The following is a 25,546-nucleotide window of genomic DNA, read 5'->3' as shown; positions in this document are numbered from 1 at the left end:
ACTAAACAAGATTTTAATGACATCTTCTGTTTTTATTATTTCTGCTGTCATTAATATTAAAGTTAATTTTGTGTAATATCATGGGTGAATAAAATTTACAATGAGTTAAAATCCTTAAAAATAATAATGATTGAATAATAATTAAAAAATTATACAAATAAAAATGTAAATATATGCTCTAAATATACATAACAAATATAGAGTGACTGAGAAAATCATGAAAAGAATTTTGAGAAAAAAATTGGAAAATTAATGGAACCTAAATTAAAATACAAATACTGGTGTGTCGTTTGAGGTCAGTTTAATTCCAGAGGAGTTTCTGGATGCCCATCAATTGTGCTCATATTTTGATACGTATATACACAGTTAGGTCCATATATATTTGTACATCAGCACAATTCTAACATTTTTGTCTCTATACACCAACACAAGTGATTTGAAATGAAACAATCAAGATGTGTCAACTGCAGACAGCTTTAGTTTGAAAAATCAGGTGAACGCTTTAGGAATTACAACAGTTTGCATATGTGCCTCCCACTTGTTAAGGGACCAAAAGCAATTGGACAGAAGAATAATCATAAATCAAACTTTCACTTAATTTTCACTTAATCCTTTGCAGTCAATTACAGCCTGAAACGCATAGACATCACCATATGTTGGGTTTCATTTCTGTTGGTGCTCTGCCAGGCCTCTACAGCAACTGTCTTCAGTTCCTGCTTGTCCTTGGAGCATTTTCCCTTCAGTTTTGTCTTCAGCAAGTGTAATGCAAGCTCAATCAGACTCAGGTCAGGTAATTGACTTGACCACTGTATAACATTCCACTTTTTTCCCTCCAAAAACTGTTTGTTTGCTTTTGCAGTATGCTTTGGGTCATTCTCCATCCGCCTTATGAAGCACCGTCCAATGAGTTCTGAAGAATTTGGCATAGTATGGGCAGAAAATATTGTCTGAAATAATTCAAAATTGATACTGCTGCTTTCTTTGGCAGTCACATCATCAAAAAATATAAGAGAAGCAGTTCCATTGACAGCCATACATACTTACACCATGTCACTACCACCATGCTTTACTGCTTGGGATCATGAGCAGTTCCTTTTCTTCTCTTCCCATCACGCTGGTACAAGTTGATCTTGGTCTCCTGGTCCTCGTCTTCTGGTGTTGTTGAGCTCATTGGTGCGTTCTTTCTTTTTAAGAATGTTCCAAACAGTTGTTTTGGCCACACCTAATGTTTTTGCCATCTCTCTAATGGGTTTGTTTTGTTCTTTCAGCCTAATGATGGCTTTCTTTACTGATAGCAACAGCTCTTTAGATCTCATCTTGATCTAAGTTAAGTTAACAGTAACGGATTCCAAATGCATATAGCACACTTCTCTAGACCTTTTATCTGCTCATTGTAACTGGGATAATGGAATAACACACACAGCTAGCCATGGAACAGCTTAGAAGCCAATATATTTGGACCCTTAACAAGTGGGAGGTACATAAGCAAACTGTTGTAATTCCTACCACGTTCACCTGATTTGGATGTAAATGTGATCAAATTAAAGCAGATAAATAAAAAAGTGCTTTGTGAAAAATGTCAATCTTTTTTTTTTCAACCTGTTAGATTAATTCATGCGTAAATCTGTCATTGTTAGTTCTGACTGTAAACAAGACGAGAGAAATCTTGCATGCTTTGACAAAAGAATATGTCTAGCATATTGTTTAGCATTAAAGTATTTTCTAATCAGGAAATAGTAAGTACACTGTAAAAAAATACAAACAATAAGTTATGAAAACACGCTAATTTTAACTTACTAAGCTATTTTTTAATTATACAAGCTGTTTCAATGTGAATTTAAACTTTAATGTTAAGTTACAATTACTTTTTAAGGTAAGTAATTTCTAGCATACATATAAACAAAAAATTTCCCCTTCTATCCTATCTAGTCTCTTATACATTCAGACAAAAAAAGAGAATCGTAACTCAGAAGTGAGATAAATTCAATATACAAATTCAGTTTTATATATCTAACAATTTTAAAAGATTTTTGCCAATAAAAGGTCACTACTTCTCGTAATTGTGACCTTTGTAGGCTTTCATTAAGTTCTACATTTATTTCAAACAACATGTTTCAGCACTTTAAAATATCTAATGTGTTCAACAGAAAAGTGAAGTTGAACTGGTTTTTGTTGCAAACCAGTGAGCAAATGATGACAAGTTTTGGGTGAACTGTCCCTTTAATGATTGATTAGTAGTATTTCCCTGCATTAAAGAGCCTAGTGATGCCCCTGGTCTGTTCATGGCTGTTGTTGTAGCCGAGTTTCTCTCTAGCAGTCTGTGTTTGCTTGAGGTAAACATTAAATGATCAAGTCATGTGGAAAACAAGTGCACGTCTACATATTTACTGTCCAGCTCAAATGATGCAATGGATTCCAGTAAACAGCCCAGCAACAAAAAAAAAATATATATATAATAATAATAAAATTCTGCAAAAATATTTAAATATATCAGAATATTTTTGCTCATCCCCTTCCATTAAAAATCATGGGACAATTGACAAGCTATGGGATCTCAGATGTGCACCACACACTAAATAAATGAGAAAACAAATTAGAGCTTTTTTGTGTAGCCTTGAAGTAAAAAAACAAAATGAATAGTTTGAGATTTACACTAAGCAAAACATTATTGAAAGCTCTTACACCATATCATGAACAGGGAAATTGATTTTAGTTTTGCAAACAGCTGCGCTTCATCCTTGAAATGATTGGGACAAAGTACACACTTTAATCCATAATGCAATAACCTTTAGCCCTCTCTAAATATCCGAGCAGACATGAGTACCCAAAGAAAAAAGTAAATAAATTGAACATGTTCTAAGTTAACGTCTCAAAAAAAAAAAAAAAAAAAAAAAAAAAAAAAACACTCAATAAGACAACATGGAGGGAGTTTTCCAAGGGTTTATTAACCCTTAGATAAAAATCCTGTCATCAGATATTCAACATCGTGTATTTCAAAACCTGCCTGACTCCATTTCTGGAACATAAAAGAAGAACCTGAGAATTTTCTCAGCGCTTTTTGCCCATAAAATGGTTTGAAAGTAATGCATTACAATATTGAGTCACTCCCCCCAAAAAGTAACTGGTAGCATTAGTTACTTTTATGGAAAGAAATGAGTTACATTACTTTTGGGTTACTTTTTTTTATACCTTCCTGAGACTTGATCTCTTTCAGCACTTGAAGAGTATTTTTTTAAATAGAGGAGCTCTGTATTTAATGACACACTGTATAACTTTAAAAAAAAAATTGAATATTGTTACTTTCTTAGAACTTCCTGACGTTATTAATGCTGTATATACAGAATAATAAAAGTTTAAAGCAATGTGTTTTTTTTTTTATTTCGGTAAAATCATTGTCCATTGAGACTGTCCCCTTTTCTTCCTTGCGTTTAAATAATGAGAACACTTCCATCACAAAAATTAGGCTCTGCCATCTTGTTTTTTGCCTGTTCCCATGGGCAGGGCCAGATTAAGAATTCAGAGGCCCCTGCGCACAAGTCTTGTAGGTCCCCTACCTGACCGCACCCCTAGATGAATAATAAAATTAGATTAATAAAATATTTTTTAATAAAATTATCTATAATGTATTGTCCACATTTTTAAAATAAAAATAAGTTAAATCTTTGTAGACTAGAAATATATGTACAGTATATCATGTAACGCATTTAAAGCATACTTTGAAAAAATACTAATACAACTAGTGAAAATTAATGGATTTTAATATACTTGTTCAAGTTCACAGAAGTAGTACTAATATATATATATATATATATATATATATATATAATATATATATATATATTTATATATATAATATATATATTTAAGGGTATTTATATGTATAACTTCTACAAATTTATAATTCATATGATTTGGTTATAACACCTTTCCAATCCAGTTCTATGAATCTGAATCCTCAATAGTACAGTCACTTATTAATAATTTCTACTTGTCTTCCTCGTGATGAAGAGTATGCAAAATCTAATATGTGGTGGGAGAAAAAAGAACGTGTTCATTAGAGGCTGGATTCGAACCAGGTTCATGATCGATCACATCAAAACATGTTGCCATGCACTTTACGATCTACGTTGCTATCTGCTTCACTCTTTAGTTATGTTGTCTCTGTCAATCAAACGGTGATGGGCGTTAACTAGCTTATTCCAACGAGGTGCGCTATTTGCACTTAAGGTGCGGTCACACTTGACTTTTCCTCCCATAGACTTCCATTCATACGCACGCGAATGCGTCAGACCGGAAACGCAGGGTCATGCGTCGAGTTTCGCAGGTTGCCGCGGTGCAAAGTTCAAGCTTGGTGAACTCTAACCTGCGAATTTGCATCACTTGACTGCGTGAGACCAATCGAGGATGAAAACATGACCTCTCTGGACAGAAATTTAAAACATGGAGCAATCGCTCGCTTTTTTAATGTCTAATCATCTTGTTTAATCCCGCCCCTTTTCGCAGCGCTGCACGACAGAATTTCCCACACACAAAGCCCGGTGTGACCATAGCTTAAGCCTAAATAGACACTACAAAATCGGCATTTCCCCCCTCCCCTCGCAGGGGCCCCATGTGCGCACGGGCCCCTGGCCCTGTGCCCATAATGCCCATTGGTTAATCCGGCCCTGCTTGTGGGGGGCATTTTTTCTCATTGAGTGCAATTCAACTTGATTACACTTATTTTTTTATAATTGTTTTTTGGGGGTTTTCACATTTAATGGATAGGACAGTAGAGAGTATTGACAGGAAAGTGTGGGGAGCAGTGAGTGGGTAAAGAACAGCATAGGACCTTAAGGTAGGAATCGAACTCAGGCCACCGTGGTACCAGAGTGCATGTGTCGACACACTTGCCATTGGCGCAAACAAACAATTTTTTTAAAAAGCATATTAATTAATCTAAAAAGTAAAACGAGTTACATTAAACAAAAACAAGTAACTCAAATATTACTTAATTTTTACTCGTTACTTAGAAAAGTAATATTATTACGTAACTCGCATTACTTGTAATGTGTTAGCCCCAACGCTGGTCAAAGGTAACCAACACTGTTTGGTTATTAACAGTTTTGTTCTATGGAATGCAAAAAAAATGTTTCAAAATGTATAGTTTTGCAAAATAATAAGTTAATTTTGGGTGAACAATTTTGTGTTTCTTTAGAAACCGAATTGAATGATACTCCAGACAGGGCTGACAAAACAAGAATACAACTGAAATAAAACCAGAAGCTCTGGTTTGCTTTGCAGACAGAACTTTATTTTTCATTCACTTTTATCATTCGTTTTTGCGATGGCATTTTATGCACAACTTTTTTGGGCTGCTAACTTCCTTCGCTACACATCACATACCAAACTTATACCATTTAAAATAGGAACCTGTCATTCCAATTTTAACATTTAACTCACATTTGCCAACCTCTCAGAGAAACTAGCATGAACTCTAAAACCTTTGTCTCAGTAGCAAAAATCAAACTTAAAAGTCGTAGCATTTGGTTTTTAGGCCTCATTCTTAGCATTAACGGACTCTGTAAACAGCTGGAGTATTCCACCAATTCACCTCCATTTCCTCAACACAGGAGCAATATTAGCATCGAGGGACTTGCAACTACAGAGTAAGATGTAGTAAAACCCTAATATTTTATTCAATCTGAGAGAAAAGAAGCGCGAAAAGGAAGTGAACCAACTCCAGGCTGCTGTGGTATTTATGCAAATGCTTTTATGCATCAACTACCACCCAAAATAACGTATACCAAACATCCTCTGTGTGTCCTGCTTTAGCTTCGCCTGCCTGGATTAACGGTCATATTTCAATTCCGTCAGAGTCTCACAAACACAGTGTTTCAGGTCATGACTCCAATCAGTCCTTCATCGTTCGTCACGTTGCCCTCTGGACTGTCACAGGCTGCTATGATGCCCAGACCCAGCTCTGCCAGTTCATCCTGCATGCTAGTGCTTACCATCATTTTGGGCTCCAGTCGATTGCACAGCGTCCTGTAAGAAGGCAGAGGGTAGCCAAGTTCCCTGAGGTACTCGTATCCTTTAACCCCCACAGCGCAGCGGATCTTTCGGGCGGTCAGTAAAGTGTCATGTGACCACACGGCCCTCCGAGAGCGCTTGGCTAATGTCAGGGCACGTATTTGGTCCTCAAACAGGAACACCTGCAACCCCTTTTCTATTTTACTCAGTTTGTAAGACGTTTCTTCATCTCTTCCGCCTGTATACCAACAAAAACAAAAAGTCATAGTGGTTAGTTCTCAGTTCCACTTCTCATTTTAGCACATCTCTCTTAAAGTTTTCTCTTTAAGACCTAGGTTCTAGGTTGATATGGATAGGAACTATACTCTCATTACGACGAAATAATTAAGAAACTTTGTTGCTGTCACTGCAATGATATTTCACAGCGCTGTTATTGCACAATATCATTGCACTTACTGCAGCTACAGCAGCAAAGTTTCTTGATTATTATGCCAAAATGAGAGTGAGAGACAGTCGTCTTTGACCCGTGCAATGCAAGCTGTATGGGACGGGATCATCCGCATGTCTAGCAGGTATATAAGGTTTCCATACCATGCAGTTGACCAGCCATACATTAAAGCGCAAATTGCAGCGATCGCCGGTTTTCCCAGTGTAATCTACCTGCACGCACATTGCTATAAAGGTGCCATTTGAAGACGAATTTGCATACGTGAATCGGAAACATTTCCATTCAGTAAATGTGAAAATAATATGAGATGCTCAAATGTAGTTGGGCAGCTGAAATGCCAGTGGCGCTGCCTTGATAAGAGCGGAGGGGTGCTGCTATACCGCCCTAACAAAGCGTTCCTCTAATACATCTGTGTCTCCCACATACACGGATACTACTCCAGACAGTAAAGTGTCCCCCACAATTGAGGCCACTCTCTCTTCAAGGGTGTTAGTTCAGGATCCCCTGTTCCCCTGCCTGTTCGGTCCACACTTTGATGATGCGACACTATTCTCCTCTTAACCTGCACCATTACATCGGACCATTTCTTTTTAATTCACTCACAGTGCGATGTTCAGACCAACTGCGTTAACCGCGTCAGCTAAACTCTCTATTTTTTTTCTTTGTTAATAATTCCAGAGGTCAAACTTGCAAACAACAGTTTTTCTCAAATCTACCTCTGATAGGAGCACCTCCAATTCACACTCTGTGAAGTTTCACCTCTTGCTTGCTTTTGTCATTGCTTTTTCATTTGGTTTCGCCAATGTGGAATCATTACCAATATTTATACGGGGGAGGGAGGCAGGGAGGGGTTTTGAGCTCGTGCACGTGCTCTCAGTGTTTCACGTTAATTTGGATGAACAAAGAGAATATGCGTTGGATTCCGCATACGCACCGTTCCATACATCTTTTTTTTTTGTTAAATTGCGTACGCAAATTTACAGCTTTGCCCGTACTCATTATTTAGAATGAATTCAATGCAAGTCTTTGTACATGAGGCCCCAGGTCTCTCTGGAATAATAAACTCTGAAGTATCAGTTGAACTCTTCAAGGTTAATTAAAGGATTGATAAATAAATTAAAATCGAGTCTTTAGCTTTTCAAACCGCTTTGTTTTTGCCAGTTGGAGATACTGGAGTAATGTGGATGCCAGGCATAAACTGTGACAAGGTTTCTCCAGTTCAAAATAGAAATGCACAATTGTAAATGGTGCCTGAGACTGAAAACCATTGACTTTCACTACTGAGACACTATTCTCAGTTTATATCTCACAATTCTGACTTGTGTCTAACATTCAGAAAAGAAAAGTGAGAAATAAACTGGAGTGTCTGCGTTCAGTTTATCATTTATCATCATTTCAGTTTCATTTATCTCACAACTCTAAAAGTTATCTGCCAATTCTGATGTTTTTTCCTAAAAATTACAACTGCTTTTTGCAATTTCGAGTTTATAGGCTCTCTGAGCTCTAACTTTATCTCCAGCAATGCTGAGATTCTCACATTTCTGACTTCTTTTTTCTTCAGAACTTTGAGATATACAAAAATCATAAGATAAATAGTTAAGTGTAAAAAAAAAACAAAGGTGGAATTTGAAATGACAACCCAAAACTTCAAGAAAGTCAGAACTGTGAGAAGTCACAATTAAGCATTTTTTAATTTTCAGTGGAAAAAAAAACGACTTAAATAACATACAGTAATCTTAATTCACAAGCATCTAGTGACATACTTGGTCTGTTCTGGCAGTTTGTGTTTGTTTGAGGTAACATGGCTATATATTTAATCAGTCACTCTAATGTGCGTAATTTATTATGATTGATAAGAATATATCATACCTCTCTCTGTAGTCTGACTGTGTGCTGTTGTTGCTGCTCCAGCTTGGTTTATAATGCTGGCAGAGAGAGCAGGGTCGCTCCTCTTCTGCCCTCTGAACGCCATCTTCCTCTGAATCCACAGGGGGCTGCCGACGGGCATAACCATGATCCCCCATGTTCAGCTCCTTTTCCACTACAATGATTACAGAATATACAAAAAGTGACATTAAAAGGGATTGCTTACTGATTTTTTTTATAATTATAGAGGGACTTCATTTGAAATTAAAGAATGAAGGAAAAGGTATGTTGAACGATCTCAATCCAAATTAAGTTTGTTTGAGTCCAGAGTTGTTTAAAAGTTTCACAGAAAAAGCTAGAAACTATAGTTTGGAATAGCATGAAGATCATAAACTTGTATCTCAGGAGAAAAACACATATAAATGTAAAGTTTTATTTGAAAATGCAAAATATCTCTAAACAACACAAAGCTTTTGTTAGTGAGCACTGCATTTCTTTGGGAAACACAATCTTTTGTCAGAGACAGCAGTCTTCCTGCAAAATTAGCATTTACTCTCAACAGCATTAAACTACAGTTTTTGTCCCAACTTATATTTTATCTCTAATATATACTAAATGCAATATTTTGCTCATTTAAATAATACTTTTGCAAAAGAGTCCGAATGTTTAAGCAAACATTTCTCTAAAAAGTATCATACTTGGAGAATGCAAAAGTGTAGCAAACAAATGCAAATGATCTTGGTGAATGCAATTCATCCACAAGAGAACACCAAATAGAGAAATGTCAAGTTTGGAGGCTCATGCAATATATCTGGGGAAATTCAGTACTTTTGTGAGAGAGCATGCGAGCCAATTAAGTATTTGTTGGGGAAAACACAATAGTTTGTGTTAGAGATAAGCAAATGCAAAGATCCTGCAAATGGTTTCTAAAATAAAAGCAAAACGTATTGGGGAAATGCACAACTTGTGAGAGAACACAATAACGAGAGAACCGTTTAATGAGAAAATCGAAAAAGTTTGCGAGCAAATAGTTTCTAAAATAAACTGTCATGCCTTTTTGATTAAATGCAAAAGTTTTGCAAGCCAACACAAACTAACTTAGGAAAAGCTTAGTAAAAATATACTGCATTTCTTAGAGAAATGTATTACTTGCATTATGCAAAGGAGAATGCAAAGCCTTGCAATCAAAGAGACATCAGAAACAGTACTTTTGGAAGAGAATGCTAATGTTTTATGAGCAAATACAATATGTTTATTGGGGAAATTAAATAGGGGATCATACCAGTTTCAAGGGAATAGTTTCCTTAAGAAATGCTTTTTTTTGTTAGAGAACGCATTACGTTTTGTAAGCAGATTACACGTTTTGTGAAAGTTTAGGGAGAAAATGCAATATTTTCACGAGCAAACACAAACGGAGGCCTATGTTAGGAGTTTCAACAGTCTTGCAGAAGAACATAAAACTTTGATAAACAAATGCAAAGTTTCCCAGGGAACGCACATATTTTAAAAGAACCTTATACCTCTGTGACCAAACTATAATGTTACCTCTAATCTCATATGTCCTCTTAGAGACTCAGCATTGATAAATTTACCTGGCTCATTTTTGACAGGTAATACTGCTTGAGGGGTGACAGGAGAGGGAGGGTCTGGCACATTGAACAGCGTCGGGATTGCGTTGGGTTTGAGTTTCCTTCCCCCTGCTGGTGATCTGGCGATCTCCTCAACTGGCTTTCCTCAAAGTGGTCTGCAAGTCATGGAAATGAAACTTTGTGACTATATACACGATTACAAAAGGGGACGTCTGAAGGCACATCTGTTTTCTTATGCAGAGTATTAAATGCGCACGCGTTTCACTTGCCTGGCACAGTCTGGAGCAGGGAGTCGGTACAAAATCACGCCGACAGTTTACGAGCCACTTTCTCATGCGCACCGGGTCTTCGGAAGCGAAAAAGCTGCTTTCCAATAGTTGTAGAGTTCGAGCAGTTTGGAGCGGAGCATCCACCCATTTTTATTACATTCGCCAAGTGTTTAACTTCACATCTGGGCAAAACAACGATGATAAGTAGCGGTCTGCTAGCAGAGGACTTAGCAGGTGTATTATAAAAACCCTTTAGACTTCAGAACAACAGACAGCAGTAGTTTTAGCAGACGTAAACAATGAGTTTACGGGCGGTCTCTTTAATTGATTCAGTTTAAAATGCGAATCTGGAAGACGAATATGTTTTACTAGTAAGTGAAATGCAGAGTTTGTTTGAGCCAAAATGGCGCCGATAACTTCGGCAAGAGACGTGATGACGTATTACGTGAGAGACGACTCTAACTTTGCCTGTGTGGAAATGCTGCGTTACATTCGTGCTGTTTAATTTTCATCGACGAAAAACAACCGTTTAAAATTGGTTTTACGATTTCACTACCGTTACACCATAAGTGGAACAACCGCATTGTTATTGTATTTAGGAAGTAACGTTAATAAAGATAAAAAAAAAACAACAATTATAATTAATGTTAATAAAACAACGTAAAACGTGCATAAACGTTTTACATTTCAAATTTACAGGTATTCACATCAGTATACAAAGATAATGTTACTTTGGTGCCATTTCAAAATAGACTAATGTTACTTTTTTGTTCAGATGATATTTGAGTTTCGTAAACAAAAAAGGCTCCAAATGCAATATTACTAACGTTACTGCTGCTATCAATAAAATAAATAAATTAGTTGTCACATAAGCTATGCGAAAAAGTCAGACCTGAAGTAGTATTACAGTTCATTATTTTTATAACTACACCTATTATATTTGCGTTGTGTTTTTGTGTTAAAAGCTAAAGCGATCTACAGTTATTTGTCCTCCAAACGTCATTCATTGCACTCCATTCCAGTGGGTGGCGATAACAAACGTTATGAAGCTGCCATTAAACCTAGAAGAACCTCTAACCGGAAAGAAAACACACACTCACATGTTTCATAGACGATTGATAGAAGCGTGAGGGGTGCAGTGAACAAATACATTTGACATTTAAAGTAGTAATTAAATGAACAGTCTGTAAAACTGCGCGAAGTAGAGAGTTTGGACATGTAGCTAACGCATATTCGGGTTATGGTATTATTTGCTTACCGAAATGATATTTTCGGTAAGCCTACAATATCTGCATTGACAGGATCATCTTTTGTTTTACACAATATCAGTGACGTAGACCCACATTTGTGACGTAACAAGCAAAAAAAAAAAAAAATCCTCCGTTAGCAAATGCGTGATTCTGTTAGTTTTGTCCGGTAGAAATAATGTCGTCCTCAATGATAGTGCCAGTGATTGACGTGCAGGGAAACAATTTTAAGGAGTTGTGGGCTGCGATGGTGATAGCCATTAAAACGTCTTCATTCATCGCTATTGATACGGTGAGTAAAACAACACTATCATTTCAAAAAGTCAACCGGACGATAAATACTGTAATTGAACAATGTGATAAATGTAATGTTATATGTCTTTTAGGAACTGAGTGGTCTTGGTTCAAGGAAAGCTCTTCTAGCTGAGTAAGTTGTGTGATTAAAAATAACTTTATTTAGCATTCTAAAAGACTGAACAAGTTTGTCTGCCGTTTTTATATATAAATTAAGGCCTCAATCATGTCTTAGATATTCATTTTGTCAATAGAATTAAATGTTGCAAAAATGAATATTTCCTCAGTATTTTATTTTGGCAATAACATATCTTAAGAGCTTTAAAAGAACATTTATTAGAGATGTGAAATGAAGAATGTTGTATTTATGCGTAAAACGAGCATATCTGTCATTGAATTACAGTTCAGTTTAAATTTGTAAATATTTCTCATTTAATCAAGACATTTTTTTATCAGTTTCATATATATATACATATTTGTGGCTTATTATAATAGTTGTACTATAGTTTGCAAATGCATCTTGAATCTACAATAGGAATATATACTGGGAAACAAGAGAGAACCTATGTTCTCCCTACATATTTACTTTTTAAAATGTTTGGTGATAATGTAAGTAAAAAATTGTGTTTCCTTTAAATTATTCATTACATTTGCATTACTTGGTCTTAAATTTAACCCTTTTCTCTCTCTTTAAAGGTCGATTGAACTACAGGTATACAAGCCATATCGCATGCTGCCACGCACCCGATCTGTTCTTTCATTAGGGTTTGCCTGTTATAAAGAGCTTGAAAAACAAAGTAGAATGTCTAATTAACAGTCAGTTTTGTCTGAATTATAACTGACTTTGCGCTAATTCTATTTGTGTCATATTTCTAGGCAGAGACCCCTTACCATGGTCCAGGTTTACAATCTCACCTTGCTTTGCTCAGAGGAATACATCATTGAGCCTCAGTCAGTGCAGTTCCTTGTGCAACATGGATTTGACTTCAACAAACAATATGCTGGAGGCATACCTTATTATAAGGGGAACGATAAAGTATGTATGACTGAATGCTTAAGGATCCGTTTACTTTCATAATATTTTCCTGACAATTGACTCACCTCCTTGTCATCCAAAATGTAAACTTTGCTTTCTTCAGTCAAAAATGTTAATTCAGTTAAAAAAAGAGTTAATTCACCCAAAAAATAAAACTTTTGTTTTTAATGACTCGCCCTCATGTCGTTCCAATCTTCTGAGACTTTTTTTTCATATTCAGTACACAAATGAGGATATTTTAGATGAAATCCAAGAGCTCTCTCTTCCACATAGACAACAACAGCCCTGAGATGTTTAAACTGAAGAAAAGGAACAAAAAATAGTCAAAATATTCCAAGTGACTTCGGTGTATTAACCGTAATCATACAAATTACATGCATGTTCATTACGGCCAGTACAATGTAGAGAGTCAGCAGCTTGACACACAGGTATCATATTGCCTGTGGTAAATGCACACCCTGAATTGATAGATAGGTAAACATGGTAATTTTTCAGACAAAGGTGTTCTTGGAGTAATTAGTAACAGAATTTTAATTTTGGATGAACTAACACTTTAAGATTTAAATTAAATATGCAGAATATTTCTCCATATAGTGGAGCACTAGTACAGCAGAGGAATAAGTCTTATCTAGTAAAACAAGCCGCCATTTTCTTAAAATGACAGTTTACGGCTGCACAATATCAAAAAAATCTGATATTGTGATATTTTATTTTTCTAAGATTAATATTGTGATATAAATAGAGTTTCTCAATATGGATTTCTGGGAAGTCAAAGTATTCAGGTACAGAAATCTGAGATGAAATAGGCAAAATTAATAATTTCATTCTGTTAAAAGAGGCAAAATCTGCTAGTGGGGTAAGTGAAATAATCGTATTCTCGCTTTGAAATGAAGATATTTAGACTAAAAACAAGACAAAATTTAAGTAAGAAAAACATTTTTGTTGTTGCTTAACTTGCAGAAATTCTGTATAAATACAGCGATTAAATACAACTCTGTAGCTCCTGGTTAACTATAATCCAGACTTAACATTGCATATCTTTGCGATGTGTCTATTGCAGATGAGCACATTGCAATATTGATGCTGAAAAGATATTGTGCAGCCCTGTTTCTCTACATTATGGACAAACTTTTGTACCTCAACTATAATCATAACTGGACATCGCACATGCAACAATTGCAAATGTGCACATTGCGAAATGATAATGATATATTGTGCAGCCCTATTACAGTTTGTTTGCTCTTATTCATCAGCTGGTATCATTTAGAGCACCTTGAAGCTTTGAAACTTGCACCATAGATCTCTATATATGATTTAAATATAGAAATTATATTAAAATGAATCTATCTATCTATCTATCTATCTCTATCTATCTATCTATCTATCTATCTACTATATATATATATATCTATATTATATATATATATATATATATATATATATAAATAATATGTAAAAAGTTTCTTAAACAGATAGTTCACCCATGAAAATTATCTTATTGTTTACTGTCCGTCCACTTGTATCAAACCTGTTTAATTACCTTTTTTTGAATACAGACAAAATATATATTAAAGAATGTTGGACACCTGTAGTCATCGACTTTCATAGTATGTTTTGGTCTTACAATGAATGTGAATGTCAGCTGGCCTCCAACATTCTTAAAAGTATCTTTTTTTTGTTTAGGAGAAGAAAGAAATTCATAAAAGTAATAAATTGCGATGACTTTTATTTTTGGGGGTTTAAACTGTTTGATTTAATTTCTTCTCAATTAATGAAATAAATAGATCACCACCATTGGTTTAAACAATCAGGTGAGTAAATTATCAGGAAGTTTCCATTCTGGAAGTGAAGGAATCATTTAATAAAACATTTAATCAAAATGATTCTTGACTTAATTACCTGCGTTTTGTGCTTCTATTAGGGAGGTGATGCCCATGGGGTGAACATACGGTCCATTATTTGTAGAACTTCTCAGAGCCAACAAGCCCCTGGTGCTCCATAACGGACTGATAGACCTGGTTTTCTTGTACCAGTGTTTCTATGCCCATCTGCCTGATCGTCTGGGCACCTTTACTGCCAATCTCTCCCAGATGTTTCCCTCAGGAATCTACGACACAAAGTATGCAACAGAGTATGAGCTGAGGTTTACCGCCTCCTACTTGGAGTATGCCTATAAGAAGTGGTATGTGGGAATCTCAATATCAGTAACTCAGAATTACGATGAAAGTATGTGAGTTACTAAGGCATCTTCTCTGTCCTTCACAGTAAGCTGGAAATAGCAGAGCAGTTGAAGCAGAAGGCAGTGGGAGTCACGTGTTCGTGGAGTTTTGTAAATACACAGGCAACATGGAGACCTACATAGACTACAGGCCTTGCTTGGACAGCCAGAGTCAGGATGATGGAGCCCTCAACATATGTGTTCAGTTCTCTGTGAGTTGCTCAAATCCTTGGGTTGCACTATTCACACAGTTTTCCATTAAACTACATTATATTTGTCTCAAATTGTTACATTGTTAATCATAACTTCACCCTAGTTTGATATTTGTTACCCCTAATAAATTTAACCCTAACCTGACCATTTGAACTTTCAATTCAGACAAAAAAAAAGCAGCAAAACTGCTTTGATATATCAATCTAACATAATAAATTGATTTCTTAAAGTTCAGCTCTGAAATCAAAGGATTTTTATATGTTGAGGTAGAAAACCGTTTAATTGTAATAATATTTTTAACATTTTACTGTATAAAAATCTTCTGGGATTTTCATGCACAAGCGTCTCTAGGGTTTACAGAGAATGTTCCAAAAATATCCAGTGAGTGGCAGTTCTGTGTGTGCAAATGCCTTGTTGATGTCAGAGGAGAATGGCCAGACTGGTTCGAGCTGATAGAAAGGCAACAGTAACTCAAATAACCACTCGTTACAACAGAGGAATGCAGAAGAGCATCTCTGAATGCACAACATATCCAACCGTGAGGCGGATGGGCTGCAGCAGCAGAAGATCACCACCGGGTGCCGCTCCTGTCAGCTAAGAACAGGAAACTGAGGCTACAATTCGCACAGGCTTACCAAAATTGGACAATAGAAGATTGGAAAAACGTTGCCTGGTCTGATGAGTCTTGATTTCTGCTGCAACATTCAGATGGTAGGGTCAGAATTTGGCATCAACAGTATGAAAGCATGAATCCATCCTGCCTTGTATCAACGGTTCATGCTGCTGGTGGTGGTGTAATGGTGTGGGGAATATTTTTTTGGCACACTTTGAGCCCATTAGTACCAATTGAGCATTGTGTCAACGCCACAGCCTACCTGAGTATAGTTGCTGACCATGTCCATCCCTTTATGACCACAGTGTACCCATCTTCTGATGGCTACTTCCAGCAGGATGACGCGCCATGTCATAAAGCGCAAATCATCTCAGACTGGTTTCTTAAACATGACAAGGTGTTCATTGTAGTCAAATGGCCTCCGCAGTCACCAGATCCCAATCCAATAGAGCACCTTTGGGATGTGGTGGAACGGGAGATTGACATCATGGATGTGCAGGCAAAAGATTTGCTGCAACTGCATGATGCTATCATGTCAATATGGACCAATATCTCTGAAGAATATTTCCAGTACCTTGTTGAATCGATGCCATGAAGGATTAAGGTAGTTCTAAAGGCAAAAGGGGGTCCAACCTGGTACTAGTAAGGTGTACCTAATATAGTGGCCGGTGAGTTTATGTTTAAGTTCAAAAGCTGCAAATTATCAGAATTTTATGGAACTTATACCTATTATTAGGGCCAGACAGAGTCTTTGGACATTTTGTGATATTTCTGCGAATAATTTGTTACATTTGTTAAAAATCTGCGGATTCATGCGGAATGATTTTAGGTAGTATATTTAAAAACTTAAATAACTAAATAACTAAAACTTAATATATGAAATAAAGAAATACCTATTAACTTTTTATTTAATGTTTACTATGCAAATCCAATTAAAATTGGTAAACAAAAGCAAGTCTCATATAATATATTTACTAAAAGACAGAAAATTGTATTGTAAATAAATCACATGAATATTTTCATATTAGTCAATATTATAACTGAAATTCATTTAAAAACTGAGTAACTATAAACTTACACACATTTACACAAGTAAATAAACAGAATTAATGATGTGCTAAAAATCGCGCGTGCACAGATTCTGTGTGGGCCTACTTATTAGAAATATTTACATTAATGTGAAAACCTGATTATGTTTCTGCGATTTTTCCATCTTTCTCTCTGTACCTTTTTCCACACTACCTTAATTCTCATGCTAAACAAAGAAAATAAACTCACTTGCTATTAAAAACAAATGGGTACATACATAAACTAAGTATTTTAATGAAGATGCATAGTCCGGTTAGTGAAAACCAGCAATACCTGCCTAATGTCCTCAATGTTTTGGCTAGAGAAGCTGTTACTCCGTATCCACATGTCGATTATTAAAACTGATGGATATCAGAGTGAGCTTGATAGGAGGATGAACAGTGATGCTCACAACACAATGATGTAGCATATCCATGTTTAATAAAAGTGATAAGAGGTCTTTAACTAACACCTCCTGGTTTTATTACTTACACTCACAGTTCACCCCAAAAATGTATATTTGCTTCACTATTTTACTCACCCTCAATTGGTTCCAAACCTTTATGAGTCTCTTTCTTCTAATATTCCACAAAATATATAGAAAATATTTTGAGAATTGATTGACTTTGACATCCATAGTAGGAAAAAACAAATAATATGGCGAGTCAATGGTTTAAGGTTTCCTGCATGTTCAAAATGTTTCTCCTTTGTGTTCGGTAGAAGCAAGCAAGCTCAAAAGGTAGTAAACGGTGACAGAATTGTCAATTTTGGGTGTAACAATCCCTTTAAGTCAATAAGGATGCTATACTACAAATGTTGTGAATGCCTCTTGTTATGTTCTACTGCTAGGCTTATGGATGGTGTCCTAATGGCTCCCAGTGCCCCATGTCCCACAACACGGACCTTATAATCCAGCAAGACGAGAAGACCAGAGAAGACAAGAGAGAAGAGGAAGCGCAAGAACAAAAAGAAAGGCTCTCAGGGGACCTCCAGAAACATGCAGTTCCCCGCAGGGCAAAAGAACACACTTTGAAGAAGCCGAGCTGGACCAGGCTGTGCCCACATCTGAACATCAAGAGAAGACGCTGAATGCTGAGGCCAACACACGAACCTGGAAAAACAGACAGCAACAATGGAGATGAGCAATCCCAGCCAGAAGCATCTACTACAGAAGCTCAAGAGAAACCAAAGGAGAAGAAAGCGGAAGCAGGTACTCACAGAGCAGGGTTCGACGCTTTCATGACTGGGTATATTTTTGCATATGCCAGAAATCTGATGAAAAACAAAGAAGAATCCAGCAGCACTCCTGTCATTTCTACATGTCTAAATAAGCTGTTTCTTAGCGGCAAGTCCGTTCCTCTGCATGTGGCCAAAAGCACCTTTTCCAAATCTTCACAGGCTCATATGCACAAGATGGCTTATGTCTGGGGGAAAAGCATTGATAAAAACATGGAGGAAAATGCATAGAATCTTTTCATTTTGTGTACATTTTTTGGACAAATAAAATGAACTTTTTGACAACATTTTGTTTCTAATTTAATGTGAATTTGGATGAAAACATCAGTGTGATGGAAAAAAAATCTGAATTGAAAAGGTTTTACAAAAATATTGAAAACATTCAGTACAGCTTTTGGTGTCTTTTAGGGGCACTAATATTTTCAAAGGCTAGTAATGTTTAATCAATATCAACAAACATATATATTAATTGTCAAGCCCCTGGTAAATTATGAAAAATGAAGTAAGATAAGCAAAGTCCCTTTAAGGGCAAGTCACTTCACTCGGCGGCCATCTTTGAAACACCTTAGGGCATTCTGTCTGAATGGGGAAACATCAAATTCTCCAAAACTGCTTGCCAAGCTTACCGTTGAATTTCATATTAGGATTCACCAATAATATTAAACAACAACTGTCCCTTTAGTTTCATTTCTAAACATCCAAATCACACACAATCTGCAGAAACTCACGTCTGGTCCAAGCTCCTCCTCGGAATATCGTCAGTCTATAGCGACCGATGATTGGTTCCTGTACTAAAAGACGTGTTTATTCGCCATATAGTGATCGATGATTGGCTCCTGTACTAAAAGACGGGTTTATTCGCTATATAGTGATCAATGATTGGCTCCTGTACTAGTAGGCGGGGCTTTTTATCATAATGACCGTTATACTTTTCCCCACTCAAAAAGATACGACTGACATGTCTTGTTGAACCCAGTATAGCATTTTACTTTAATTAAGAATGACCTAAAGTTAAATAGTTCAAGCGAGAAAATGTGTTAGACAATATATTTATCTATTAAGAGTCATTAAAAAGCAAGGTTGATATTTTATCTCTCTCTCAAATCATTAAGCAAAGTCAAGGTAAAAATCAATAGGACGTTTTAAATTTATTTTAAACAAATGGGAATACACACATATGCATTTAAACAAATAAAGCCATATAAACTTGGAAAATAAGTCCTGATCTGTCTTTGGTAGAAATATACATCTCTGATTCAGTTACAAATCTACAATCTAAAAAGAGTCGAGAAACAGTCAGGACTGAAAAAAGCTGAAAAACTGAGTTAAGAATAAACTAGCAGGAAAAAAGCGGATGATTTTCAACATGTACAGAAAACTATTCATCAGCTCATATAAACAACAACAACACAATATGAACAGTTCACAGACACGAAGACATAGTAAAATTACTTCTTTCTTTATAAATATCAAAATAAATCCTCTCTATAAAACTATCATGCCTTGGTTATATTATTGCATAGAAATGTAGTGACAAATAATAGATTAAAAAAAAGTTCAAACCATTAAATTATTTTTTATCAAGTGCAACTACGATTTTAAGTAGATACAGACATGGACTTTGACGTGAAAGGTCAAAGGCTGAAAGAAAGATCCTTGTTGTGAAATTAGCATGGCACACACCGTTACGTAGGATCAAAACAGAAGCTTTTTTAAGATGCGAGACGTCATGGAATGTATGCTGTATATTATCAGCTAGGCCTGTACAGTGCAAACAGACACTCAATCACCTTTCTTCAAGAGATTTCTTCTTTGTTAACTTCTGAAAAATATTCAAGCATGTAGAAATGGCCAAAGCTGCTCACTTATCATATGAATTAGATACAGTTTGTGGACAAACCCAAAGGGGAAAACAGCATTTCTGGTATGTGCAAGCGTAAGCATGAAGAAAATCTCACAGAAGGCGTCTCATCATTAGCCCTGGTGAAGTGACGTCCGCGGTCTCTTCATAGTGTGATGGGGATCTACTAACGGTGATCAGTGTTTCACATCTGCCTCCTGCTCAGTCTAAGCCCCTTTTTGCTTAAGTTACAAGGAACAATATTTACATTAAATATTTAAGGAATATAATCTCTGTTCGCGTGGCATCTGATCACTCAAGTCCTCAATGCGCTCTTTTTTTTAGCCATAGATGTCGCATCTGGAAATGCGTTCCCCTGAAGACGAGGCTTTGCAGGCTGTCAGGACTATAGGACAGAGTCCTGCGGCTCCACAGACATGCTCAGCGTGAGCGAGTTCTTGTTGGCGATCATCATGCCGTCTTGATCTTCAGCCTCCATGTCCTCACAGAAACCGTTGTGCATCTGGTTGAGGATGGTGTCTTTATCATCTGCAGGGCTTCCTCTGCTGCTGGAGCAGTCCATGGCTTCAGTTTCTCCTTTATCTGAAGGAATCAGAGAGGACCAGTCCTCAGTCGCTTCCACTTCTCTTCTCTTTCTCTTTCTGCTCTCGGCTTGTATGGAGGGATTTCGGTTACGGTGAACTTCTAGCCAGCTGTTTAGCGTTTTCTGTCTGCTTTCACCATTGGGTTGTGATGCATCACTTTTCGATGCGGGATGAGATGATAATTAAAGACTCTGAATGGGGTCGAAACTACAGAAGAGGAAAGTTGACTGGTCTACACTAATAAAGGTCTTGTTCTGGACAAACCCTCCCCCTAAACCAACACAACAAACCAGTAAAAAAGTGGAGCGGGGGGTCTGGCGTACTACAGAGATTACTGGGTGATCCAAGATAAACAACGTAGAAAATTACACACAGGCTGATAACAAACTAAACAAGATTTTAATGACATCTTCCTGTTTTTATTATTTCTGCTGTCATTAATATTAAAGTTAATTTTGTGTAATATCATGGGTGAATAAAATTTACAATGAGTTAAAATCCTTAAAAATAATAATGATTGAATAATAATTAAAAAATTATACAAATAAAAATGTAAAATATATGCTTCTAAATATACATAACAAATATAGAGTGACTGAGGAAAATCATGAAAGAATTTTGAGAAAAAAATTGGAAAATTAATGGAACCTAATTAAAATACAAATACTGGGTGTCGTTTGAGGGTCAGTTTAATTCCAGAGGAGTTTCTGGATGCCCATCAATTGTGCTCATATTTTGATACGTATATACACAGTTAGGTCCATATATATTTGTACATCAGCACAATTCTAACATTTTTGTCTCTATACACCAACACAAGTGATTTGAAAATGAAACAATCAAGATGGTGTCAACTGCAGACAGCTTTAGTTTGAAAAATCAGGTGAACGCTTTAGGAATTACAACAGTTTGCATATGTGCCTCCCACTTGTTAAGGGACCAAAAGCAATTGGACAGAAGAATAATCATAAATCAACTTTCACTTAATTTTCACTTAATCCTTTGCAGTCAATTACAGCCTGAAACGCATAGACATCACCATATGTTGGGTTTCATTTCTGTTGGTGCTCTGCCAGGCCTCTACAGCAACTGTCTTCAGTTCCTGCTTGTCCTTGGAGCATTTTCCCTTCAGTTTTGTCTTCAGCAAGTGTAATGCAAGCTCAATCAGACTCAGGTCAGGTAATTGACTTGACCACTGTATAACATTCCACTTTTTTCCCTCCCAACAACTGTTTGTTTGCTTTTTGCAGTATGCTTTGGGTCATTCTCCATCCAGCCTTATGAAGCACCGTCCAATGAGTTCTGAAGAATTTGGCATAGTATGGGCAGAAAATATTGTCTGAACTAATTCAAAAATTGATACTGCTGCTTTCTTTGGCAGTCACATCATCAAAAAATATAAGAGAAGCAGTTCCATTGGACAGCCATACATACTTACACCATGTCACTACCACCATGCTTTTACTGCTTGGGATCATGAGCAGTTCCTTTTCTTCTCTTCCCATCACGCTGGTACAAGTTGATCTTGGTCTCCTGGTCCTCGTCTTCTGGTTGTGTTGAGCTCATTGGTGCGTTCTTTCTTTTTAAGAATGTTCCAAACAGTTGTTTTGGCCACACCTAATGTTTTTTGCCATCTCTCTAATGGGTTTGTTTTGTTCTTTTCAGCCTAATGATGGCTTTCTTTACTGATAGCAACAGCTCTTTAGATCTCATCTTGATTCTAAGTTAAGTTAACAGTAACGGATTCCAAATGCATATAGCAACACTTCTCTAGACCTTTATCTGCTCATTGTAACTGGGGATAATGGAATAAACACACACAGCTAGCCAGTGAACATCTTAGAAGCCAATATATTTGGACCCTTAACAAGTGGGTAGGTACATAAGCAAACTGTTGTAATTCCTACCACGTTCACTGATTTGGATGTAAATGTGATCAAATTAAAGCAGATAAATAAAAAAGTGCTTTGTGAAAAATGTCAATCTTTTTTTTTTAACCTGTTAGATTAATTCATGCGTAAATCTGTCATTGTTAGTTCTGACTGTAAACAAGACGAGAGAAATCTTGCATGCTTGACAAAAGAATATGTCTAGCATATTGTTTAGCATTTAAAGTATTTCTAATCAGGAAATAGTAAGTACACTGTAAAAAAAATACAACAATAATGTTATGAAAACACAGCTAATTTTACTTACTAAGCTATTTTTTAATTATACAAGCTGTTTCAATGTGAATTTAAACTTTAATGTTAAGTTACAATTACTTTTTAAGGTAAGTAATTTCTAGCATACATATAAACAAAAAATTTCCCCTTCTATCCTATCTAGTCTCTTATACATTCAGACAAAAAAAGAGAATCGTAACTCAGAAGTGAGATAAATTCAATATACAAATTCAGTTTTATATATCTAACAATTTTAAAAGATTTTTGCCAATAAAAGGTCACTACTTCTCGTAATTGTGACCTTTGTAGGCTTTCATTAAGTTCTACATTTATTTCAAACAACATGTTTCAGCACTTTAAAATATCTAATGTGTTCAACAGAAAAGTGAAGTTGAACTGGTTTTTGTTGCAAACCAGTGAGCAAATGATGACAAGTTTTGGGTGAACTGTCCCTTTAATGATTGATTAGTAGTATTTCCCTGCATTAAAGAGCCTAGTGATGCCCCTGGTCTGTTCATGGCTGTTGTTGTAGCCGAGTTTCTCTCTAGCAGTCTGTGTTTGCTTGAGGTAAACATTAAATGATCAAGTCATGTGGAAAACAAGTGCACGTCTACATATTTACTGTCCAGCTCAAATGATGCAATGGATTCCAGTAAACAGCCCAGCAACAAAAAAAAAATATATATATAATAATAATAAAATTCTGCAAAAATATTTAAATATATCAGAATATTTTTGCTCATCCCCTTCCATTAAAAATCATGGGACAATTGACAAGCTATGGGATCTCAGATGTGCACCACACACTAAATAAATGAGAAAACAAATTAGAGCTTTTTGTGTAGCCTTGAAGTAAAAAAACAAAATGAATAGTTTGAGATTTACACTAAGCAAAACATTATTGAAAGCTCTTACACCATATCATGAACAGGGAAATTGATTTTAGTTTTGCAAACAGCTGCGCTTCATCCTTGAAATGATTGGGACAAAGTACACACTTTAATCCATAATGCAATAACCTTTAGCCCTCTCTAAATATCCGAGCAAGACATGAGTACCCAAAGAAAAAAGTAAATAAATTGAACATGTTCTAAGTTAACGTCTCAAAAAAAAAAAAAAAAAAAAAAAAAAAAACACTCAATAAGACAACATGGAGGGAGTTTTCCAAGGGTTTATTAACCCTTAGATAAAAATCCTGTCATCAGATATTCAACATCGTGTATTTCAAAACCTGCCTGACTCCATTTCTGGAACATAAAAGAAGAACCTGAGAATTTTCTCAGCGCTTTTTGCCCATAAAATGGTTTGAAAGTAATGCATTACAATATTGAGTCACTCCCCCCAAAAAGTAACTGGTAGCATTAGTTACTTTTATGGAAAGAAATGAGTTACATTACTTTTGGGTTACTTTTTTTTTATACCTTCCTGAGACTTGATCTCTTTCAGCACTTGAAGAGTATTTTTTTAAATAGAGGAGCTCTGTATTTAATGACACACTGTATAACTTTAAAAAAAAATTGAATATTGTTACTTTCTTAGAACTTCCTGACGTTATTAATGCTGTATATACAGAATAATAAAAGTTTAAAGCAATGTGTTTTTTTTTTATTTCGGTAAAATCATTGTCCATTGAGACTGTCCCCTTTTCTTCCTTGCGTTTAAAATAATGAGAACACTTCCATCACAAAAATTAGGCTCTGCCATCTTGTTTTTTGCCTGTTCCCATGGGCAGGGCCAGATTAAGAATTCAGAGGCCCCTGCGCACAAAGTCTTGTAGGTCCCCTACCTGACCGCACCCCTAGATGAATAATAAAATTAGATTAATAAAATATTTTTTAATAAAATTTATCTATAATGTATTGTCCACATTTTTAAAATAAAAATAAGTTAAATCTTTGTAGACTAGAAATATATGTACAGTATATCATGTAACGCATTTAAAGCATACTTTGAAAAAATACTAATACAACTAGTGAAAATTAATGGATTTTAATATACTTGTTCAAGTTCACAGAAGTAGTACTAATATATATATATATATATATATATATATATATATATATATATATATTTATATATATATATATATATATTTAAGGGTATTTATAATGTATAACTTCTACAAATTTATAATTCATATGATTTGGTTATAACACCTTTCCAATCCAGTTCTATGAATCTGAATCCTCAATAGTACAGTCACTTATTAATAATTTCTACTTGTCTTCCTCGTGATGAAGAGTATGCAAAATCTAATATGTGGTGGGAGAAAAAAGAACGTGTTCATTAGAGGCTGGATTCGAACCAGGTTCATGATCGATCACATCAAAACATGTTGCCATGCACTTTACGATCTACGTTGCTATCTGCTTCACTCTTTAGTTATGTTGTCTCTGTCAATCAAACGGTGATGGGCGTTAACTAGCTTATTCCAACGAGGTGCGCTATTTGCACTTAAGGTGCGGTCACACTTGACTTTTCCTCCCATAGACTTCCATTCATACGCACGCGAATGCGTCAGACCGGAAACGCAGGGTCATGCGTCGAGTTTCGCAGGTTGCCGCGGTGCAAAGTTCAAGCTTGGTGAACTCTAACCTGCGAATTTGCATCACTTGACTGCGTGAGACCAATCGAGGATGAAAACATGACCTCTCTGGACAGAAATTTAAAACATGGAGCAATCGCTCGCTTTTTTTAATGTCTAATCATCTTGTTTAATCCCGCCCCTTTTCGCAGCGCTGCACGACAGAATTTCGCACACACAAAGCCCGGTGTGACCATAGCTTAAGCCTAAATAGACACTACAAAATCGGCATTTCCCCCCTCCCCT

General features: G+C 36.0%; 2 pseudogenes; one reads left to right on the top strand and one right to left on the bottom strand.

The window, feature by feature from the left end:
* Positions 1-5,282: 5,282 nt before the first annotated feature.
* On the bottom strand, positions 5,283-10,329 carry LOC130236140 (uncharacterized; annotated as a pseudogene).
* A 2,285-nt stretch (positions 10,330-12,614) lies between these two features.
* Positions 12,615-18,393, top strand: LOC130234817 (target of EGR1 protein 1-like; annotated as a pseudogene).
* The last annotated feature ends 7,153 nt before the right edge of the window (positions 18,394-25,546 follow it).

The sequence above is a fragment of the Danio aesculapii genome, chromosome 2 (assembly GCF_903798145.1).
Source record: "Danio aesculapii chromosome 2, fDanAes4.1, whole genome shotgun sequence".
Classification (NCBI taxonomy): domain Eukaryota; kingdom Metazoa; phylum Chordata; class Actinopteri; order Cypriniformes; family Danionidae; genus Danio; species Danio aesculapii.
The sequence above is the reverse complement of the archived record's forward strand: the minus strand, read 5'-3'. Positions and strand labels throughout refer to the sequence as shown.